This window comes from Pogonomyrmex barbatus, unplaced genomic scaffold (assembly GCF_055798465.1).
Source record: "Pogonomyrmex barbatus isolate J1 unplaced genomic scaffold, ASM5579846v1 scaffold1, whole genome shotgun sequence".
NCBI lineage: Eukaryota > Metazoa > Arthropoda > Insecta > Hymenoptera > Formicidae > Pogonomyrmex > Pogonomyrmex barbatus.
Genome location: NW_028297098.1, coordinates 27606797 through 27621041, shown reverse-complemented (window position 1 = coordinate 27621041; position 14245 = coordinate 27606797). Strand labels below are relative to the sequence as shown.

Genomic DNA, 14245 nt, shown 5'->3' with positions numbered 1-14245 from the left:
GTCAAGCGCGTGTCTGCAAAATGCAGAAAGTTGACGAAAGTTGCGTTAAACTACGCTGATTATAGCCGAAGTTATGTACGTTATGCGTATCTTATGGCGCAAGAAGGGTGTAAAGCGTTTTTGGAATCATCACATAAATTAAGATGGGCAAGAATTTAATGCCGAACTTTCGGAGGATCGTAACTTTTAAAGAGGGGCGAGAAATTCGCGTCGCGTCACTCTCGCGCCATTCTCGTCGTATTGATATACGACACGACGGCTTACATCGCGTATCGATATTATTTGCTGCGGACTGAATATCCGAGGAATATTCGCGACTTTCGCTGAATATCCGCTGGAACGCCGGTGAGCACGAAGATATTCGCGACGCGAGTCGCGGAAGTGTGTACCCGGCAAGAATCACATGCGACGATATTCCTCCTTCGGATTCTCGCGAAAACTATTTGACCAAGTCAACGAGAGATAGCGTACCGCGAATAGCGGTACGCTAAGAAAAAAGAAATATTTGTCTTGTCGTTTGTAAAAGCAGAAAGTCTCTCCGCGAATATCGGAGAGAGGAAGAGCCCCTCTCTTGCTCTCTTTGATAACACCACCATTTTATGGAATTTAAAATAATTGAGAATTGGTCGCGACATTAAAAATATCTATGTTTAATACCTCATATTATATAAAATACGAAATCTGTGCTATTTAAATAAGTTAATTGTCAAATATTTAATCCTGTAAGCCTTTACATTGGAATAATTCAATTGCGAAATACGTTTATGAATGCGTTTTCTTCGTTTAAGTAAGATTTTAAATTTTATTTAGGTTAAATATATAGTATAATAGCGCTTAGTGCATTTGACAGTAAACGTAAACGCGATATAATTCGAATAAATATAATATAACGTTTAGGTAAACGGTAATTATCGAGATGACTAATTACATCGCGATGGGAAACACGCCAATTAGCATTTACGCGATCGATGTTTCGTTTTATAGACATGCCTGTCTCGCGGCCGTGATGTATGTAAGGGTCCATTAACGGATTAATCTCCTTCACAATGATAATTGTCTCACGCATCCTCGACGTACGTCCTAATGCCAGAAGGGGGAATCCGGGAATCCGATTGAATTTGCCAGCGTGGCCATTTCCAATGGTTCGCTGGATTACGTCCACGCTGATTCATCCGCGTATACACAGCTCCTGTCATAACTAGTGACACGAGGTTTCGGGCATGAATAGAGTCCTGGGTGAGTGTCCTGTGCAGCGGCAACCTAGATCAAACCTCGCCAAAACCTACATCGGCATGATATCGCTTCTCGAAGAGCGTCACTCCGAGGGTCTTTGGTGTTCAGCATCCGGCCGGCATGTTCGTGATTTCATTCTCTTTAGAATTCGACACGAGATAGTTTGATAGTTTCCACGTCGAGATGAGTGGCAGAGAGAGCATATTGATATTACTACTACTATTACTACTACTACTATTATTATTATTATTATTATTATTATTATTATTATTATTATTATTATTATTATGTACACAGTATCATTATCATCATCGTTATTATAATTATTACGCGATTTTCAAGCGTGTCAGAAGGATTTATTAGATCCATGTCGCTCACTCATTTCGTTATTACATTCGTTAATTGCACATTAATTTATTATACGTGAGAATATCGATTAAATGGTATTGGAAACGAAATATATATTCCCGACTCTCTGTTCGCGGAAATGATATTTCCGCGCGTCACCGCGCGCCACGTTGCATATTTAGTTTAAGTTTGATCGTTCCTGCAGAGGATCGCGACGATACTCGCGATCGGATTCAAAGTTATTCAGCGGGCGCGCTTTGTGCCGTCGGACAGCCTCGCGACTTTTTGGCGCGCGGGATGAAGAAGGAAAAAAAAAAAAGAACGAGGTGGCGCGGAGAAAAGCCGCTGACACTTTTATGCGAACTGACGTAGCGGTCGCATCGACACGCAGCACGGTACCGATCCATTATGCATGCTTCTCTCGAATCTCCTTTGCACCCTCGCCCCCGATCTTTCGTGATCCTAAGTGCAGCGCAGTCGTCACCCTTAATACGTTCTGATGCTCGCCAGCGAATTTTATTTTTAATGTCCTCCAGAAAGTTTTGCACTACTCTTTGCTCCCTCCACCTCCCCCCCTTCCCCCTAGTTGAATAATGATAACGTTGTAACTCCATCTTCCTGACAGATTTATTTTTACGTTGCCAGTCACTGCGTATAATTTAATATTATTTCTCACAAGCCACAAGTATTCGTAGTTCTTTTTTTATCTCGTTATTTATTTTCGCGAAAGTTAGTAATAATTTTCTTGATTGATACATTCTTTCGTCGTTAGCCTGAGCCACCGCGTCACTCGCCTGCTCTTATTAAGATTTTATTTATATCCACATAAACTTGAGGGAAGGATGATTCCCAATTATCTCGGAAGTGTAAGATATAAGCCTTCGATCGTACTCGTATGGAAGTTTATAGCGCTGATAAGCCAAGTACATATATGTATATATGTATATATATATATATATATATATTATATACATATAATATATATATATATATATATATATATATATCGATCGTGATGTTTCTTCGCGTTTCTCCGCGAGACCTGGCGTGACTTTACGTCGTTGTAAAAACCCACGATATATCGGAATCATTTTCGAAAAAGTTCGACCGTCGTTTTCTATAGTTCCGTGTATATATTCGATGGCATTGGATACCCTTTCATTATCAGCTGGATTCCCCCGCCCCTTCCATCCGCTGTCTCCAAAGAGAATTTTTTTTAGTACATAATACCATTTGCGAATTGCCACGAAGAGAAAAACTACTATTCTTTCTACAAGCGGCGGCGGCGGGACCGAAGGAATCGGTTATATTATCGAAGATGAAATGACTCCTATGGGCTTTCAAAAAGCGGAAATCAGATATTCGTTTAGACCGATCGAATTTGATTATTCCGAAAATTTGCACGCCGTATCTTCGCGAATGTATAAGATGGCGGTGGTGCATGAGGGAGAAACTCCAAAGTGACGTAAAATACTTTTCCGATATCCGTAATAGGTAGAAAGGCGGCGAGGGGGGGTGAGGAGGGGTAGGAGACCAGAGGAAAATGTTGCCATTCATTTCCCGAGGCGATTTCGGCAGCGGCCCGAATAGAATCAATTATAGTGGATTTAACGAAAACTTCCCCGCATATTCATCCGTCCGCGTGATTTGCATATTCCGACGTTGCTTCGTCAAATACGGGATGCAACACACGCAGAAGCCCCAAGGATGTACATATGTAAATCGGCAGCGGGAAGGTTGTCGAGTTTGTGTGGCCCGTCCCCCCCTCCCCCCCCCCTCTCTCTCTCTCTCTCTCTCTCTCTCTCGCCTCCTCTGTAGAAACGGGTTTCGGGCGGGCGCGTAGTCAGAGGTGATGCATCGGCCTGGTACGTGAGGATTCGCGTGAGAGATCACGAGTATTTCTTTTATCTCATATATTATGAGTTTTATGTTCGCCCGTCAGAACATTTATTTGTTTGACTTCCTCGCAGAGGAGAGAAGGCAACTTTTTCCCGGTGGCTGCGGGCGGGCGGCGCGAGAGCGAAGAAACTCGAGAATTATTGTAGATGTTAGTATCGCAAAAATCGTCTGGGGGATAAGCTCCGTCTAGTAAAATGTGTCAGGATAAGTAATAACACGCGCCCGCGCACCGCGGACCGTCCGGCGATCGATCTAGATCAACGTGAGAGATGTGTGTCGCTCGTGTATTTTTCCCGAAATTTGCGTGCGCTTTTTCCCGACCACCAGCGCTAAATCTTGAGACGGGACGGTCCTCTATTTTTCTCTTTCCCCCCACTCCCCTCCCCCCCGTTCCTTTTTTTACTCTCTTTTAATCCTGCGCTTTTACACGAGTTCCGCAATGACTCGTATTACTCAAGCTATGTGCTTAATTCTCCGTCAGAAACGATCATATTTCACGGATCCTGACTAGCGGAACCAGTCGCGACAGGTTCGTCGCGGGGCGGATTTCTCGCGAGCCTGTTCTAATGTAAAGCGTGGAACAAGTGCGCGCGAGGAAGTTTTATCTTATAAATAGCGACTGTTCGCGAATGGTGGGAGGGTCGTGATAAGGTGGAATAGAGAGACCAAGAGAAACGAAGAGAGGAGGCAGAAAGAGAAGAGGTAAAATTATGTCAAGAAGATAGAGAGAAAGAGACAGACCGAGGAGGAAAGTGCGGGGGAGGGGGGGGGGAAGTGCGGAAAGAGCGAGGAGCTTATAGAAGCAGGGAAAGGTATAAAACGCGCGGAGGGGGAGCGAGAAAGGAGTCACGAGAAGGACGGATAGAAGCAGGCAGAAATGAGAGAGGCAAGGACAGAGCGAAACTTGAAAACTCCAGGGCTCAACAGCAATTAAAGTAAAATTATACAAAAGTGCATCCAGAGAGTGGCGCGTCTTGCGCGTCAGGCAGCCGAGAAACAACTGCCGAGAGAGAGAGTTGCAGCTCTCCCGTCTCTCTCTCTCTCTTCCTCTCTCGCCCTCGCCTCGTCCGGTTCGTCTCCGGTAGTGGGAGATGTTAGCCAACAAGATCTCTCATATTTAATGACCCAGTTGGACCGCCCCGGGTGGCAAGCTGAACGCGCTGAATTTTAACACCCCTTCGTGTGGTGCGGGGTGCAGTAGCCGCAGCGCGCGAAAAGAGGCTTTCGACGTCGCAAGCTGGCGCGTAACGTCGGCTTTGAACTTGCCCATCCCTCCCTCCCTCCCTCCCTCCCTCTCTCTCTCTCTCTCTCTCTCTCTCTCTCTCTCGTCGTGGCTCTCTTTTAATTATGTGCCACGAAGGAGAGAGAAAGAGGCAAAGCCTCTCTTCGGCATTGTACGCTGCGGATCTCTCAATGATATTAAATAACTACGGTAATTAACCAGACGTGATTCGTAATATAATTTACGTTGTAGCTCGCGGCTCACACATTTACCCTTCGCGAAATACGACTTGGCGAAGAGGAGATGCGTTGCGTTAAATAACAAACGAGGAAATTCCACCGTAGGCGGCGGCTATACTTGGCGTTCCGCGTCTGTACGCTCCTCGCTCTTCACTTCGCCGATATCGACGTTATCGTTAATTATGATGGATGAAGTCTCACGGATAAAAGATCGTACGTCTTACGTTAATTGCGATGGCCGGCGGTACTTCTATCGGCATCGTATTGCATCGCAACGCATCGCATTGCATCGCGCCGCACCTCACCTCACCTCACCTCACCCCCCCTCACCTCACCTCACCTAACCTCACCTCACCTCACCTCACCTAACCTCACCTCACCTCACCTCACCTCACCTCACCTCACCTCACCTCACCTCACCTCACCTCACCTCACCTCACCTCACCTCACCTCACCTCACCTCACCTCACCTCACCTCATCTCATCTCATCTCGTCTCGTCTCGTCTCGTCTCGTCATACCGCCTCGCCTTGCGAAGGAATGCTACGCCAATTAACGGATAATGCGCGCCCTTGTACGGCGCATATCCACGCAGGGAAAACTTGCGAATGCCGCTTCGTACACGGTCGCTAGACACACCTCTCTCCTGCGGTGAGTTACACATATGTACGACAGAAACTTCGGAGCTAACGACCACGGAGCGAACTCCACCGGATGAAATCCTTCGTCGTAACTCGCGTTCGACCGGACCGCTGTGCGCGCTGATTCTTTCGCCTAGTTCTTCTCGTCTACCTTGTAAACTTGCTGCTGCAGCAGCAACAGCAGCAGCAGCAGCAGGTATAATCATTACCCAAGCCGTTGCCGAGCCTTTTAACTCCCGTCAGCGCGACGGGAGTTAAAAGGGCAACGCGGGTTTGCCGTTCGCGTTACGACTCCTTTAACAGTTCCTTTCGTTCGAAAGCCACATAAAACTCGTTCGTGTGTACACGCCTTATGTATGCTGACTTCACTTTGGGGAAAAATATCGCGACGAAGCCATCGATACTCTTTCAGTTTTAATCTCATTGTATTATTTATTATTCATACGGAATTGTTAATTATTTCATCGATGATAATGGCTCCTCTAAGAAGAGACCGCGGTAAATTAATTTAAATATTTAGAGTAGGTACATCATGTATGTATAGCAATCGTTATTTATAGAAGATCGCTATTTATAAATTCTATTTAAATCAGAAATCTGCTATTGCCATTAATTCCAATTTTACCGTTCGACTCTTTGCGTTATTTATACGCTCTATGCGCTTTCTCTTCTTTTAGCGTTTAAGGAAAATAATTAATAATTAACTGCGTTAAATATAATATTGTTGTTTGCGTTTGCAATGCTTCGAGTATGCAAGAATAACTATTGTTTAGAAGAGATATTTTTAAATCATATGATCCTGCCGTTGATTCGTTGCGAAGTAATACCCAGATTTCATTCTCCCGCCTCTCACAATACATACAACAAATAAGGCGTATTATTTATTTGGACGCTCGAGGTGTCAGCGGTAAAGTCGGGCCTCGTTGCGCCCGGCGATGGCAGCTTGTAAGGGTGAGTTCGCTTCGGGGCGAAACACGAAATAAGGGGGTGGAAATGTCTCTCCCGGATGATATATTTCCACGCCTGCCTGGCATCCCCCAGCCGCGAATATATGGTACGTTGTCGAAAAAAGCAACGAGCCCCGTAAAGACAACTGGGTTCCAAAAATGAAAACATGCGGGACGAACAATGATTCGAGATGTATGTAAATCTATTTGCGGTCGTCGCAACGAGAAACGTCACACAGTACAGAAGAAATTTAAGCGCGACTTAATTGAAGTTACAAACACGAACCGAACGTCCCGCAAATCTCGTCCAGCAAAAGTTTAATTTTACATTTGCATTTTTAGCAACTTTTAAACGCGTTTATATAAGTTTTTTGGAAAAATCTCTGTTCGCAGCGACAGTGACGGGTAACGTAATATTTTTTAGGTAATGGCGGTTATCCTTTTTAAGGCGAGATTCTTCCTGCGATGTCTGAATCCTTAAGTACACGAACGAACAGGCACGTCGTGCCAGTGTCGTCGTTCCATTTCGAAGAAATACCGAGATAGGCGCACGTCGTACAAACCGTTCCTTTTTATCATGGGCGCCTCGACGGACGCGACGTAATACCCGGCGTAGCAGAAAAAAAAAGAAGGGAGGACTAGACATTCCGCGTGAAGAATAGTCGGCTCTCATGCGAGGAGACACTAACTCTCGATCCTAAACTGATGACCGGACGATCGGTCCGATAAATTCCACGATCTTTCCCCTCTCGTTATGGCCATCCGGCGCACGGCCAGAGTTCGATAGCCATTTGAAATTTTCTTTTTTTTTTTCATCCGCTCGCGTGATTATCTGATGTTTGAGTATTAATTGCGCAATTTAGTCATTAATCAGCCATGATCACGTTGGCGTGTTGTCAATGACAGCTCACGTACAATTCCGCTTCTGTTATTTTAATATTTCGAGCGCGCCTCTCTCGGGGATTTTGAATTATGCGGAATTATTCACACTCGAGATACGCCGCCGAAATTCGGCATTGTTAATATACGATTTTTGCCTCCGCCACATTATAATAAATTCGCGAACAAATATTGCGTTACAATTGAAACTAGAACGCGTTGCGCAATGAAAAATTTTATCTGCAGATGCGAGAGGGGTGTCTAGCTACGCGCATTTGTAATAATAGAGGGTGAACCTATCAATAATTTTGTTATATTAACAGATACCGTCGCGTGCTGCGAAATATGATAATACCGAAGAAGAAATTTTTGCGTCCCCAGGCGATCGCCGTGAGAGTACTGCTTTGACAACGATTATATCGGCGTCGTCGCAAAGTTGCAAAACTTGTAACGCCAATACCGATCGATACCGTGTATATATATATATATATATATATATATTCATGAACATTTCTATCCATAATTCCGTAATTCCCTCAGGATGGGGCAGTTGAAGTCGCGACGCTGTTTTCTTTTCTCGCAAACCGTTTATCGTATCGTCACTCGCGTGTACAAGTATGTACCACGTACGTCTGACTCGCGTATAATTTACGACACGCGAGTACACGATGTCACGAGGGGAAAACGACTGCGGGTAAAAGGGGACAGAAGAGCAGAAAGAGGAAAAGGGTACGAGCGAGCGAGAGAGAGAGAGAGAGAGAGAGAGAGAGAGAGAGAGAGAGAGAGAGAGAGAGAGAGAGAGAGAGAGAGAGAGAGAGAGAGAGAGAGAGAGAGAGCAGAGAGAAGCCGTACCGAAAACGAAGTGCTGGCGATGGTTACAGGTGGATGGCGGAAAGGCGGTCGGGGGACGAGTATGGTGACGGAGGACTAGACAACTCATTACCGGGGACTGGCAAACAGAAAACTAGGTTACGCAAGCTCATACGTCATCGGAATTAGAACCGTAGTCCGCTCGCTGTATCTCAAATGTACACTATCGCGCGGAACGTGTTCCACACATAGCTCGCACCTCGCACCACCGCGGCACCGAGCACCACCATCGCGCCATCGCCATCGGAGTGGTTGGTTGGTGTGATGGTGGCGGCGGCGGCCTCACCTACCCACCCTTCTCGCGGTATATGAATTTATGTAATGCGCGCGTTTCTAGATTGCGAAGGAAATACCGTACGCGCGGGCGGATGTGTGTTTCGCAACTTCGCCCATATCTGACGACTGTAGCCGCGGGGGTAACGTTAACCTTCCCTCCCCCCGCCCGGCACGCGGCCGCAATCGATACGTACGGGAAATTTCGCGTTTCGTTCCCGGAATCGCGGAAGCGCGATTTGTCGCCGGCAGATTTCTCCCCGACCTCGCCCTCGCTCTCGCCCTCATCCCCCATTGTCTCGAGACTCAAGATACCGGAAAGGGCGGAGTTCGGTACTCGGCGCGCCTCGTCCGCGACATCGCGTGCCCGCCGCTATTAATTAAACGCGGAATAAGAAAGCGGGCGGTGATGGGCGGGAGGGTAAGTTATCGCGGCGCGATAAAATGTTTCGCAATTTAGGGGTTAAGATCGAAAATCCGGCGAGTTTGAGCCGGCTCGAGGCTGATCCGTCGCGCGATGTAGCTGTTGATTCGCGTATCATGTTTACGCGTATAATAACCATAATTTGTGTGCATTCGTTAATGGAAATGAATCAATAGGGCTTTGTACACTCTGTTGTACAGATTTATTTACTCAAACAAGAGCGGCGCAATATCGGTGCGAATTTATTACTTAGAACGGGCACAATACGCGCAACGCAGAAAACGTATTGGATGTCTTTTTCGTGTTTCGAGTATCGGTGCTCAAATCAGGCAACGATGCAAACAGCGGCTTCGCGATTGTACGACAATGTACGTTTTATCTACGTAACATTCGCATGCTCGAATTCCCATTAGTCATGTCATGGCTCATCGAAAATTGAAAATCAATGAAACGGTCGTTAGTACGCTTTATACCCCGCCAAGGGCTGACGTTCCTAACCCGGTCTTCCTTTTTGGCTCATAAAAGTCCGCTTTAACATTCTCCACGTTCGCATATGTATACGTGGAACTTGATTCTCTTTCCCTTCTGGCCCTTTGTCCTCCGGCACGAGAGAGAGAACTCCGCGTCTCCTCTCGTCGGCGTCGCACCGCACCGGAGAATAAATGAAGGAGCCCATTGAAAAGCTATCTAGCTAGAGGACTGTGTAGCCTCTCGTAGCAGTCGTCTGTCGCCCGATGGGCGGCGAAATCAGAATTTAATGGATATAAAGCCCGAACGAATAGGCACTATCGTGCCAATATATCGATAGCTATCGGAAGGAACAGATTTGCCCGACGATAATCTCGACGTTCTTCCCGACAAGGCGATATATTTAAATGAAATTCTAACGGTATAACTTAACATTTCTCGAGATTCATCTCATTGATTGTTATCTCATTTATTTTCGGTATTTTCACTATGCGACAATGAGTGTGCCGCGTGCGCGCGCGCGCGCGCATGATGTAGGAGGCGAACTTTCGTGATTGCGCCCGAGTGGATTTTCACTTGCAGCGTGTTTGTGTCCGATTGCAGATGTACCGAAATTTCACGCAAGTTTCGCGCGTAATCGAATTAACACGACCGAAACTTCTCGATCTTCCGCGCTTCTAAATTTCGCAAAATTTTACCTCGTAAACGCGAATTTCGTGCGGCGTGGACGCGACAGCTGGCACGAGAAACTGTTTCTCCCTTTTCTCCCCCTTCTCTCTCTTCCTCTCTCCCTCTGTCCCTCCCTCCTTCCCGCCATCCTTAGGGGATGCGCAGACTTTGAACTTTTGCGCCGAGCGTCCGCCGTCACGGCGATGTAACGCCCGTCTAATTAAGACTAAATACATAATTAGAGTGTTAGTCACGTGCGGCCACACGGCGCAATTGAACGGTCAGCTTCGTGCTGTTTCTGCTAGGCAAACACGTACCGTACAGTCAGCACGTTTACGTTTTAAGTTGCAGCAGCACTGCTGCCATTTCTCTCTCTTACCTCAGCCTTGCTCTCAACCGACGCTTAATTTCATAAATTTCCGCGAGTATCTCAGGATCCAAACCTCATGGCAAAGGGCGCGCCGGTGGTCGCTTTTGTATCTCTCTGTTACGTAATATCTTTTCCGTACGTATAATCCCTCTGTAATTCAGATTCATGTAAATCACGATAACGCGAGCGAAAACGAAATTCGCGTATGCGAGAATTGCGCCAATTCTTTTTTACTAAACAATTAGTAACACTCGCGTAACGGTCAGTTAACAATTTGCGAATTTCTTTCAGAATTAACTAATTCGTTTCGAAGGGTTTCGCGAGTCTATCTTTGTTGTATCACATTCTCTGTCTCTCTATTATACGCAAAGTACACGTGAACATGCATATATATTTATACAAGAAAATTCGTTCGTGGATTTAATATTTAAGCTTTTTAATTTATAAGTTTTAATAATAAGTTTTAATTAATTAAGAGTGTGCCTGTAAAAGAAGAGACTGTCGGAAATTATCAACGTCACGTCTATCGGTCACAACAGTGTTGAATAAACATTGACCCCCGTACTTGTGACTGTTTGAGCGGACATCGTAAATTTTTAACGATCACTCGATGAAACACAAAACTCACGGCGCGAGTTCAGTATTAACGATCGTAAAAATCGCAGGAAATTGAAAAACGATGGACGGTTTATCGAATGACTGTCATACATCACTATCGCCCCGCTATAACATCGATTATTGTTAACAATCTAAACGAAGGTCGGCTAAACCGTCGGAAAAAATATTCGATGATAAACCTTATTACCACGATGTTGATTTTGTTTCCTCTGCGGCAATATTTTTTTCCCACCCTCGCCAATTACGAGCAGTACATGTCAATTATCCATCACACGTCGGCGATTTATAAAAACATTCAGCGAGTATGCATTGGCCGCTGAATTGGCTTCTTAATGAATTATGATACATACAAGTCCGTCCGCGTCGAAATATGGTCACTTAATTCGGATGAGCGATCAATTTTGGCAGGAGCCAACGAAACTGCTTGCCAGCTCGAGGATACCGTGGAATTCACTTAAGAGCTATGCAAGCTGCATTTAGTTAGTACATTTGAAACTATCCCCCATTCGTATGCTCGGGACTGTTCATGTTCTCTGAGTTATGCACCGCGCATGTTCCGCGCGCGGGTTATGTCTAATTTGCTTTTCCCGTGAATTCCTTCGATGTCCCGGCAACGAAAAATTCCACCATTTGCCCTTTCTTGTCCGAAAGTTACCTAGATTTTTACAATATCCGGTATTCGACGTGCGTGATTAATATATCGAAGGATATCAGCATCTGCTTTTATTAGAAATATTTCTAATCCATTTTCTCTTATATTCGTATTATTTTTAACCTTTTCCTGAAAATAATATTTCATTTATGTAATAATGATGTTATATTCAGTGGGTCACGTCATGGTTACGCCATTTTATTACAATACATGTCAAGTTCTATTTTCAGATTCTTTTCCTTTCATGGATTTTTTTTTTTTTTTTTTTTTTTATAGATATGCACAGTCATAATTTGTGGGATAATCTAAATCAGTCTCTCTCTCTCTCTCTCTCTCTCTCTCTCTCTCTCTCGCGCGCGCGCGCGCGCGTCAAGCTTGCGTATATCGGATTAGCGCCGGGCACGTGAGCCAAATCAATTATTCCACATAAGTACGGTAACTGTCGGCTTATGATAACACACGCCTATAAACTGTCGCCGCTTTACAAGGCAAATCTTAATTAACCGATGCATATCACCGATTTCTCGTGACCAAAAATTGCCGGAAGAGACTCGGAAGCAGGTGTCTTTGTCTTTACATCGGGACCGCTATGAAGATTAATTGAAACGAAACATTCATTGGGAATATCGGGTGTTATCGATCTATTTCGAAATTTAGCTGTCAAACGCTTTATTGTGCAATTCTAGCCTTCGTTTCTGCGAAATCGGGAAAATTGAAATGCTGAGTGCGATGTCAGGTTTATCGCTATGACAATTATGGCGATCGATGTGATTCATTTCTCCATAATGCTGTAACTAGTTAATATTATCATAAACACTACACTGCCTCTCGAAAAATCATTACTCTCTTCACTCGCGTGCGGTAATGTTATGTCTCGCAATATCAATAGCGAATTTTAATCAGTAAAATCATTCGGTGCGTTAGACCACGATTCTCGTCGGCCATATAATTTCGATCATCAGCTATCATATATCTATCATATTTGTACATATGTAACTATAATGTGTATGTAAAATATGAACGTGCTCGTGAACTATCCGGTGCTTATCGTACGCAAATGTAATTAGTATAATTACCTTTATTGGTCGCATCGGTAGACTACGTACAACATGTTACGACCGCAAATTAAATGCTATCTATCTGTTAAGCTAGCCGGGCAAACAGTAATTAACAACTTTTCGTAGGACATTACGAGTTTTGCATGCGCTCGCATCACGTAGGCGTCACGATCCGTCGTAGATTCCTACGGGAAATCAAAGTTAAAAAACAATGGCCAGGAAAAATTAATTTGTGACATAACAATACGCTTTGCAAAGCGATTGCAAGCGATATTGACATTATTCCTAAATTTTGTTTATCAATAATAATAAAATTATTTATCGTATTGTTTTTGATATTCATCGTTTGAAGCTTTTTAGAATTTTTAGAAATATATATTTGTCTTTATTAATAAAACTTTTAAAAACATCTTTTAAAAACATTGTTAAATAAAGATTATGAAATATTAAATAAAGACTCAAATTGAACGTGACTATTTATACTAGAAAGATTGAAGAATTTAAATGAATTATTAAGAAGATTTTGAAAGAGATTATTATTGTCAGACAATAAATATTTTTCACATATAAAAATAACTGTTTCTTATGTTATTATATATGATTTATATGATTTATATGATTTATTGCATATATACTTGCTATTTTGTGACTTTTCGAGAGAATTCTGAGAAGATATTTACAATTTATTTTCTCTTTGATTCGTAAGATTATATTTTCTACACGAAAAGAAGAAAAAAAGAGATATGATCTGATGAAATCTCGTTCTTAAAGCAGTTTCTTCATCATCCGCTTCATCGATATCTCATTACGTGACTTTGGATATCTCGCGTTAATTACATCACGGTTCACCGCGCGCTATCCGATATTCATACTTTACTTCGGCCTCGATATTGTGATCAAGTGGAAAGAACGGTGTCCCCGCAGACCACCACCCCCGATGCAATATCGTCGTGAAAAGTTCGAAGATGTGGTAAGGCTGCGAAACAATGAGAGCGAGGCGCAACATTATAAATCACGGTTTTTCAGGGCGCATCTGAAACGCGATATCGCCGCTCGTGCGAGGGTGGATAAAGGTCGCCACCTAGTTTCGTGACTGCGTCCCGACTGGTTGCGACAAAAGTCATAACTAGCGACGCTGCGCCGGAAAGTTGTAACACTAATAAATAACGATAATGTTACTCCTATGTCGGTTTATATCCAGCTTGTATGCAAAACGCATCGCTGCATAAACTGCGAAAAAAGATAATGTGCGGTACATCGACATTAATCATGATAAGGGAACGAAGAGGGTGGAAAGAAGGAGCGTGGGAGAGGGAGGTAAGCAGCATCTATTTCAACATGTCGTATCTCGTCGTTTTAACAAGATATATATGAAATCTACGTGTGTATATTGAAATTCATGTTTTTTCGCTCTTAATTGTTTCACATTCAGATTT

The 14245-nt window shown here is 44.0% G+C and overlaps 1 protein-coding gene across 7 annotated transcripts in view; it reads left to right on the top strand.

Moving 5' to 3' along the window:
• LOC105422933 (putative receptor-type tyrosine-protein phosphatase mosPTP-1) overlaps positions 1-14245 on the top strand; it is a 271425-nt gene that overhangs the window by 130469 nt on the left and 126711 nt on the right. The window lies entirely within an intron of this gene.